The sequence below is a fragment of the Cherax quadricarinatus genome, chromosome 1 (genome assembly GCF_038502225.1).
Source record: "Cherax quadricarinatus isolate ZL_2023a chromosome 1, ASM3850222v1, whole genome shotgun sequence".
Classification (NCBI taxonomy): domain Eukaryota; kingdom Metazoa; phylum Arthropoda; class Malacostraca; order Decapoda; family Parastacidae; genus Cherax; species Cherax quadricarinatus.
In genome coordinates, this window is record NC_091292.1 from 26,397,199 (window position 1) to 26,407,657 (window position 10,459).

At 38.2% G+C, this 10,459-nt stretch overlaps 1 pseudogene; it reads right to left on the reverse strand.

Annotated features, from left to right (window-relative positions):
• Positions 1 to 10,133: 10,133 nt before the first annotated feature.
• Positions 10,134 to 10,251, reverse strand: LOC138852892 (5S ribosomal RNA; annotated as a pseudogene).
• Positions 10,252 to 10,459: the final 208 nt, after the last annotated feature.

The window sequence follows — 10,459 nt, forward strand, 5'->3', positions numbered from 1 at the left end:
CCCGCCTCTTCACTGGTCGCTACTAGGTCACTCTCCCTGAACCGTGAGCTTTATCATACCTCTGCTTAAAACTATGTATGGATCCTGCCTCCACTACATCGCTTCCCAAACTATTCCACTTCCTGACTACTCTGTGACTGAAGAAATACTTCCTAACATCTCTGTGATTCATCTGTGTCTTCACCTTCCAACTGTGTCCCCTTGTTGCTGTGTCCAATCTCTGGAACATTCTGTCTCTGTCCACCTTGTCAGTTCCTCTCAGTATTTTATATGTCGTTATCATGTCTCCCTACCTCTCCTATCCTCCAGTGTCGTCAGGTCGATTTCCCTTAACCTCTTCTCGTAGGACATACCCCTTAGCTCTGGGACTAGTCTTGTTGCAAACCTTTGCACTCTCTCTAGTTCTTTTACGTGCTAGGCTAGGTGTGGGTTCCAAACTGGTGCCGCATACTCAATATGGGCGTAACGTACACAGCGTACAGGGTCCTGAACGATTCCTTATTAAGATGTCGGAATGCTGTTCTTAGGTTTGCTAGGCGCCCATATGCTGCAGCAATTATTTGGTTGATGTGCGCTTCAGGAGATGTGCCTGGTGTTATACTCACCCCAATATCTTTTTCCTTGAGTGAGGTTTGTAGTCTCTGGCCTCCTAGACTGTACTCCGTCTGCGGTTATATGTATATATATATATATATATATATATATATATGTATATATATATATATATATATATATATATATATATATATATATATATATATATATATATATATATATATATATATATATATATATATATATATATATATATATATATGAGTGTGTGTGTGTGTGTGTGTGTGTGTGTGTAAACTTTCTGTATTTTTTTTAACTTTCGGAGGAAACATCTAGAATGCAGTAACAAAATATGAATAATGAAAATGGTAAAAAAAAAAAAAAGTGTTTTAGCTTTTAGTTTTAACAGTGTCTAGTGAGTTTTGGCATAGTTCTGTTTATTTGTTTTTTTTTTTGCTACGTTGCCCGAAGAATGTTCCTCACCCTACCGCTTCCCTCGTAACCCCCCTCCCTCTTCCTCATCCCCGCTGCTCGGGAGTTTGCTCCACTCATCCACAACTCTATTACTAAACCAGTGCTTTCATATATCCTTTCTGAATCTTAATTTTTTTTAACGCGAACCCACTGCTGCGAGTCATTATCTTGGCTGGATATTTTTAGTACGTTATTTATATCGCCTTTATTTGTTTCTGCCTTCCATTTATACACCTCATTCAAATCCCCTCTAATTCTACGGCTTTTTACAAGGTGGAAATTCAGTGCTCACAGTCTATCCTCGTAAGATAGATTTCTGATACATGTTATCAACTCTGTCATCCTTCTCTGTACGTGGTAGTAATAAAATAATCAAAGCATCCAGGCAATCTTAGGTTAGGTAAAGTTCGTCAGGAAACAGGACAAATGTTTCCTGACGCAGGTCTTAGATGATGACCCGCCTTTGGAGCTTTTGGTCATCTGACCGAGGCCTTCCGCTGGCTTACGGGTCCACCCCTTTAAAAATTATGGTCATATTGAACCATTTTTGTAGTCCAGGCAATCTTATTATAATTGTTATTAAAGACTCGCCGGTATTCTCCCGGCCCGGGCCTGTTCCAAGTGGTGGCTCGGCCTTGGCTCCCTGTCTAGGGAGTGTCTGAGACCTAAGTCTCCCATGGGAGGAGGCACAAGTACCCCCTCATATTTGGGACCAACTGTCCCCAGGCCTAGCCACATTCCCCTCCCTCACGGGGCTCGTAGGGAGAAGCTAGGCCTCTATGGTCTGTCATCCCCGCCCCATGGGGGCTAATGTGAATGGCAGTGTTGTGAGCTGCAAGCTCTAGCTCAGGCATCTACCCTACCCTAGAAGAGTTGGGCATGGTGTCGATCCAGGCAATCTTACGTGGCCTTGATAAAATATAAATGCTTTTGAAATATATTGTTAGATTATGTACTTACAGCTGAATTTATCATAAAAGTAACTGAAAATAATAAGTAAGGTTTTTTAACCCTTAATCAGGCAGACCGCAAAATATGTGGGTCTGAGCACGTGATTTTCTGCGCGTGTCATCTACTCGTGCCGCGCATCTAGATTCCCATTCTTTATTTCTGATCAATCACAAGCCTTCCCTGATTTGCTTCAGCTAAATGGTGCTGTCCTGTTCTCGCTGCCCATTGGTTGAGAGACCAAAATGTAAACACTTCTGGCTTGGCGTCGCCGAGAGTAACATTTTTTTCATCAAGTGAGACTCAAATACCCTTGGATTTTATCCTCTACAATGTCGGTAAGTACTGATTGTTATGTCTAGTGCATAAATGAATAGTTTGGGCATATTTTGATATTTATATAAAGGCCGTGTGAAGCATAATATGAGTGTACCATGCAAATGAAAATAGTGCAACAAAAGAGACCTCAAAAAATTTTGTTGTGCCCTTTTAGGGGCAGTTTTCAATTTCAGTAAATAAATATTTATAAAAAATATTTCTATTGCTTATATGAATTTTGTAGTTGTCTGGATGTGTACAGAACGTTTTTATTGTTCTTTCAGATCAATGAGAAATTGTTTTATGGTGAGCCCTCCAACACCAAGTCAAAATGTCTGTGTTTTGGAGGAAAGTGACTCAGAACTGGAGGTAGATGACCCAGAATTGCTTGAAAGTGGTGATGAATACTTGCCACCGGATGCAGAGGTGTCAAGTGATGATAAGGAAGAAACGCCAGCCAAAAAGTGAAAAGTAGTCAAGAAAAAGAAAGGTATTAGGATCGAGGAGATGCCTGTAAGGTTTAGATACAAGTTCCATTTATGTTTTTTATATTGTATGTATAATAAATTAAAAAAATAGTTATTTGCTGTTTTATTAACCTTTGCAAGTTTGCAACATCCAAATTTATACTCCCTTAAACGGGCAGCCCGTAATAAATTAGGGTTTCACTGACTAGCAATTGCTTGAAAACTAACCATCAGAATTCCATTTATATGAGCTCATTGACCTTATATTGAGTTACTCTATCCACTATAGGGAGTTCAGTTCGAATTTCTAAATTTATGGCCATTTGCCCCATGAAGGGTAATAAATTAAATTAAATTGGCCATTTTTAAGTGTGCGTGCGAGCTGGCAAAGTGGAAACAAAATATAAAATCGAAAAGAATGCAATGAAAAACAGAGAAAACACAACAATTTAAAATTTATCAGAGAATGTCAACAAAGTCAACCTCAAAAACTTTATAAAAGAGCATTTCTGACCTGAGCTATGTGTAAAGGTAAACTTGACTTATAAGGTAAAGTAGTGAAGGGTCAGAAGGACTTGGTGGTGAGCTTCTGTTCAAAGCAGAGCTGGAAGCTCTGAGTGAGGGCTTGAGGTTTAATTAAGCTATTAGTGAAGGTGGGACTCTATATTATTCTGTGAGTAATATTCCACTCTCTCTAGTACCCATTGATATTATTAGTTCCCTGTAAATCCAGTTTCCTCTTAGTATTAATATTAATCTTCCTAAATTGTATCACTGAATAAGAGTGTAGTCTTTGCACATTGTGTACACAATTTCATATACACCAGGTCGATACAAAGATACGTTATGTTACGGACATTGTCTGCACAATAAACTGGTCACTTTAGCTCAAAATGAGGCTGTATTTTTAAATGATCTTTGTGTACGTGCCTCGTTGTTTATATCCGTGTCACGTTGTTCATGCAGATGACACATAACACAACACGTATCGCTGTATCGACCTGGTGTATATAAAATTATACTAATACATGAACCCTGGAATTTTAAATTAACTTTGAATTTACGTTACCTCCGGAGAAATGTCAGACACGGAGTGATATTTCAGATATCACTCCGCGATATCTGAAATATCACTGGAAAACTCTGAAATATCACTCCGTGATATTTCAGAGTTTTCCATTTCTCTTATCAAGTGGGTTTGGAATGAAAAGGTTACACCTTAAATATCTTCCCAGATGCCTCTGTCAAAACTTATTAGGATGTAACCTACTCAAATAATGCTCAAAGAAGATTAAAAACTAGATCTGTAATTCAAATTGAATTAAAAGCACTGCATGCTAAAACATTACGGTTACAAAAGAATCTAAAACCTAGGTTAATATTTCGTAAACTTATAAAAGACTTCAAATACGTGTAAATACATGTTCACTTACACCATTTTACTAATGATTATAATACAAATATGATGACATAACAATTGTTTCCTCTTTGTTTTCACACAAAATATGCATTAGGTCCCATAAATTTATATTCATTGAAGACCTATATGAAATAAATTGTAATATCGCGCCAACTTGAGAAATGTATATCAAGTAGACGGATTAAATCAAAGAAAGTTTCCAATCCCAGGTTTTTAGAGTTCATTAAGGGACTTGTAAACCATTTTCTCGATTCTTTAATAAATTATTGCAAACTGTTATAATACATCCCTAAATCAAATACTTTGTCACAAGGCTACTTGAGCCTGTAGGCCTACTGCATACTTCATAATGCTCATATGCATAATGACTGTGGCAATTATATTAATATTATTGAAAGCAGAAACCATACCAAACAAAACACAAATACCAAGCAACACCAAGATTCTACTCTGAACTGTTCTTGCCTTTCAAAGGTAATGCTTCAAGTCTGCCTCTCCTACGCAGATTCTTCCAACAAGATCTCTTTTTATGAGTTTAGAAACTCACCACTCACAAACTAGCTTTTAACTCGTGCCTTATGACACACCTCGGATTAGTGAAATAGGCTCCAGTGTTCTCTTCCCATCTTAAACTAAATCATACTCAGGCTAACTTAAGCCAAACCTCCCACTTCTAGAATTCACCACTTAAAACTAAGTCCATTCACTATGCTTTCTGTTTATTCATAAGGGTGTTTCCTCTGTTTCCTAGCTTCTAAAGGCTCGACACTTCACAGAGCTCTGCTTGCATCTTAAGGTTCAGAATTCAGTAATGCTGATGCTCTGTCTCCAAGGGTTGAGTCATAGGAGATCAGTGTTGAGTAAGAAGACATACATTGCACAAGACGCTTTTATTGAAATTTTTTTTTCGCTTTGCAGTGTGTATCTTTTCTTCAGTATTTTCGTCAGTATTCCATGTAGACCCATAAAAAGATCAGTGTTATCGTTATCTCTGTAGAAAATCCACACTAAGGTGTTTGTGTTACTCCTTTGTGTTAAATATACTATACAAATCACCAGAAGACACTGAACATTTGACCGAGAGGAAACTTAGATGGTTTACCTCAGTAAGTTTAAAAAAAGTTTAAACCACCACACTCGCCACAGTTAACACCATTATTGTGATCACCACCAGCACCACCACACTCGCCACAGTTAACACCATTATTGTGATCACTACCAGCACCACCACACTCGCCACAGTTAACACCATTATTGTGATCACCACCAGCACCGCCACACTCGCCACAGTTACCACCACTATTGTGATCACTACCAGCACCACCACACTCGCCACAGTTAACACCATTATTGTGATCACCACCAGCACCGCCACACTCGCCACAGTTACCATCACTATTGTGATCACTACCAGCACCACCACACTCGCCACAGTTAACACCATTATTGTGATCACCACCAGCACCGCCACACTCGCCACAGTTACCACCACTATTGTGATCACTACCAGCACCACCACACTCGCCACAGTTAACACCATTATTGTCATCACCACCATCACCACCACACTCGCCACAGTTAACACCATTATTGTTATCACCACCACACTCGCCACAGTTGCCACCATTATTGCCATCACCACCACACACGCCATCACTATTGTGATCACTGCCATCAGTACACCACCACCATCACTACTACCGTCATCACTATTTCTCTTCACAATCTTGCAAGAATCATCACTTTTTAAGACTATCTCCTAGATAACAATCTTCACCCTCTTCACCATCTTCACCATTATTTTAGCTGACGTTTGTAATTCTTCCTATAATATAATTATTGGTATTTTCTCCTTCCAACAGCATCCATTACTCCCCCACAGTCCTCCACCATGACTGACTCTCCACCACTACAACAATCAATATCATCATTTATAGTCTAATAATCGTCACTGTCACTGTCTTTTATCCCATATTTAAATTTACATTATCACATTTGCAGTCCTATTTCCTACTTTTTTTCAGTACCCCTTTTTCACATTTCTCACTCTTTCTCTTTGTTTTCCTTCCTCCTTCTCCCTTCCTTTTCACCCCTACCTTATCTTTTTTACTCTTCCTCTCCTTATGTTTAACATTATCCTCTCTCCTTTTCCTGATCATTCTCCTTTCATTCTCCTTTCCGTCTTTCTCCACTCCAACAGCTTTCTCCCTTCCAGCATCTTTCTTCCCTCTTTCTTTTCCTTCTCCTTCCCTTCCTCTTCTCTTCTTCATTGTTCTTCTCTCTTCCTCCTTTACCCCTGCCTTGACCACAGCCCCAAGATCTTTTGATATTAAAATAGACTTACTCCGTCATTTACTCTCGCATGCAAATCTCCTGGTTTTTCTGGAGGCTGTGAGTGTGTGTTTACACAAGCTGTGAGTGTGCACCGCCCCTCACGCACACATGAGTGCATCGCTTCACACGCACACGAGCAGGATTGAAGTATTTATGTGTTTCAAAGACAATTACAACTACATTTTCAGTTCCCCCTTCCAGATTTTCAATTGCAATTGCTTGATCAGATCAGTAACAAATTGCAGTTAAAATTTTTTAGTATATATTATTAATTATTTTAATCTATTAGTTCGAAAAGCTGGAAATAATTAACAAACACTTCACCTCATATTTTGTATTTAAATGTAAGTCCTGGAACAATGAAAAAGAATATTATTAATTACATTTTCAATTAAAGTCAAGCACTAAATCAGTCAAAGATCCAGCAAGATTACAAATAACTAAATAAGCTTCGTTTCATATAAGGTATTTAACTGTAATAGATCTAAGATATAATGTTTGGTAATATATATTTTTTCCATTCACTACAATTTAAACAAAGAAATTACACCTAGAAAATTAGTACTGTTGCAATGAATTGTTGCAGTAAACTGCAAATAAGTTATGTCACAACTTGTAAGATTTTAATGATAATATTGACTTAATGGTGCATAATGACTTACATAAGTTACATCCAATTTCACATATCACAGTGTATTAAGATTCAGACACGGAAGATACTCCTAAATTTCTCTGTTGCACTTAATCAGGAGGTCTCCAGGCTCTCAGATGCTCCCTTCTGGGAGTGAAAAATATTTCCTATGTTAAGAAGTCTTTATGACGGTGTTGAAGTGGTTCTGCACGCCATCTTTCGTTACTTCAGAGGCAGAATCTCTGAAGGAAAATCCCTCCAATAACCCAAACTATCTACGTCGAATGAAGTACAGTCGTCTTGTGTATAATCTGTTCAAAACTTGTTCTAGTTCACCCGGAGAGTGATTTTTGTTTACACCCTAGTTGAAGACATGAATGAAAAACGGTGGGTACTTTTAGGTGGATTTGTTTTTGACTCAGAGGATTCATCCTTTAGAAGCATTTTACACTTTATTTCCTCATTCTCAGATTCGCTTGTAATAAGGATCCTGTTTCCGTTTTCTCTTCTGATGGAAACCGATCCAACTTAAAGGGAGGATAAAATGAAGCTGCTGATGTTATGTCAGTTAACTCCATCAATGTCTTATATCTCTGTTTCAGTGCTTCGTGCAAGACTCTGGCCGAAGTTTCAAAGTAGGACAGGTCAGACTCCACTAATTGCTGTATGGATTGCTGTAGACCAATAATTTCTAGTCCAATTGTTTAGATGGCGACCATTTTTTCTCCTTCAACTTGTTCCACAGCCTCTTCGAATGGATTAGAAACTGTCACAACCTAATTTAGTGCTGCGATCTCCATTAAAGATAATTTCTTGTTTTTATTCTCCCTTCCGTTCAACAAATCTGCAAACCTTGTTGATATGTTCAGATCCTTTCGGAAATGACTTAATCGTCTTTAATATGAATTCCTTCTTTTTGCATTCAGACAGTCCAAATAAATACCGATTTATTGGAGAATATATTATTTTATTACTGCAAACGGAAAAGAATTACTGACCATCTTAAACACAGAGTTGTTGAGTGTGTGCAAAGCAACTCACACGTTCTGGCAAAAAAATTGCGAAAGAACATTTTACAAGTCCATTTCCTCCTCAGTCATATCTACCTTTTCCTGATCCTAATAAGCGACATCTCTAGCATAATGGTCAACTTATAAGCAAATTTCTATTTGAAGACAGTATGTCCTTCTTCAAATATATCACAAGCAAGAACAGCTCTTGACTTCAGTTCCATAATTCTTTCTTATAATGTCCCAGTGAAGGATATCATCTTGTGATGGTTCCAGAGATCTAATGCTAGATAAATTCAGATGGGATCTTGAAATTCTAATTTCACTGCAGCCTCCATATCGGCAGAACAAGTACTGGACGTCACCCCAAATAACAAAAAAATCACATCAGAATGCTCAATTATGTACCATTTGACGTGTACTTCCATTTTGTCATTATTCCATCATGCTTTCCCAATTTTATAATGTAATTTAAGCAGGTAATTACAATTAATTTTCAACATTTAATTACAATTTCAGCAGTTATTTGCAATTAATTTACAACAGTTAATTGCAATTAATTTTTAATGTACAAGTTCACTTACAATTACTAAAATCTTTTTAATTAATAACATTCAGCTTCAATCACAATTACTCCAAGCCTGCACGCGAGTGAGTGCAGACTCTCACACAGGTGAGCGAGTGTGCTCTCCCTTTCACACAAACGAGCTTGTTAGCCCAATCCCAGATGATAACCACGAGGGTCAGACCAGAAGCCAGGTAAGCAGGTGACTTCCTCAAAGCAAAACGACTCAGTCGAATCAAAGTGAACAGGACACGAAAATATGCTGAAAGGAAGAAAAATGGTGCTGATAATATGATACGAATTCGAATTTTCCATTTACATAAGGTTATTTATACTGAAATGTGCGTTAACAGTGGTAGAATATACTGAAAGTATGTTAATATGACACAACATGTGGTTTACGCATTTTATTAAGAAAACGTTAGTTCCACCAGGAAATTTATACGCCGATATGTTTGCCTGTCAGTGTATATTTACCGGGAGTTAATCAAAGTGTTCTTGATTGGGAGTGTATAGGTTACATGCAGCCTTAATTAATGACCCTCGTGTAGTCGATATCCTTTAAACCCAATAAACCAACCGTCCAACCATATACGATTATTAAGCGATCGTGCCCAATAAGCGGTAAAATAACTTTAACGGAAACTCGAACATATTGTGTTAAACAAACAACTGTCCTGTCAATAAAGCTTATTATAAGCTGTCTGAAAATGTTTTTGATATTACAAGGGCTTAATCGGAACATATTTTGTGACTATTTATGATAATTATGTTCATTAAAAGTGTCATGGGATTACTGGACTTTGCTTTACTCATTAGATAAGCATATAACGTTCGAATTCGATTATGATAATAAAAATTTATTTAATTAATTTAGCATATTATTAACCCCATCAGTGTTGGACTCCATATTTTCGCCGAACTCGGCCATTATTTGTTAAAATCTGCAATTTTTGTGATTGTGTACTGTAGGCGAAGTATTAAACAATTTAAAATCCGTTGCTAGAAACACTAGGTGAGTACGAAAGTTCAGACCCTTACGGCTCCTTACGCTGAATTTGTTAATTATATCTGTGTTTAACTCCAACGGGGAGATTGCCTTGATTCGTTTGATGGGGCTCTTGATTCTGGGAATTAGGGCTGCCCGTCCTTGTTTCTAATCAAACCTAATTGCTTCCCCATTCACCAGACCTGTTTGGCCCCTACTGGTTCAGCTAGCACAAGGCTCATAAAGACCTCGTTCGAGCTGTACCTGGAGAGGGTTCCGCTGGTCAACGCCCCCGCTGCCCGGTCAGTGACCAGGTCTCATGGTAGATCAGGGCCTAATCAACCAGGCTGCTACTGTTGGCCGCACGTAAACCGACGTACGAACCACAGCCCGGCTGGTCAGGTACAGACTTTAAAAGATTTATGTCAACAGCATTTGGTGTTCCCAGGTGGTCACTCATCGAAGTACTAACCAAAGCCAACGTTGCTTACTTCGCTGATCGGACGAGAAGCGGTGCGTTCAACGTGGTATGGCCGTTGACACTAACACCAAGAATACTACATTCTCTGCGCTCCTAGATTGACGTACCTGGATGACGGTGAGGAGCTCATGATCCAAGGATATGAATATATTTTCCTCTTTCTTGGATCCTGCAGACGTTATTGTTATGATATTTTGTGTCTTATGCCCAAAAATGTAGATATACACCATTTCCTAGGAAAATTAAATAGCTTAGCCCATTCTATAAA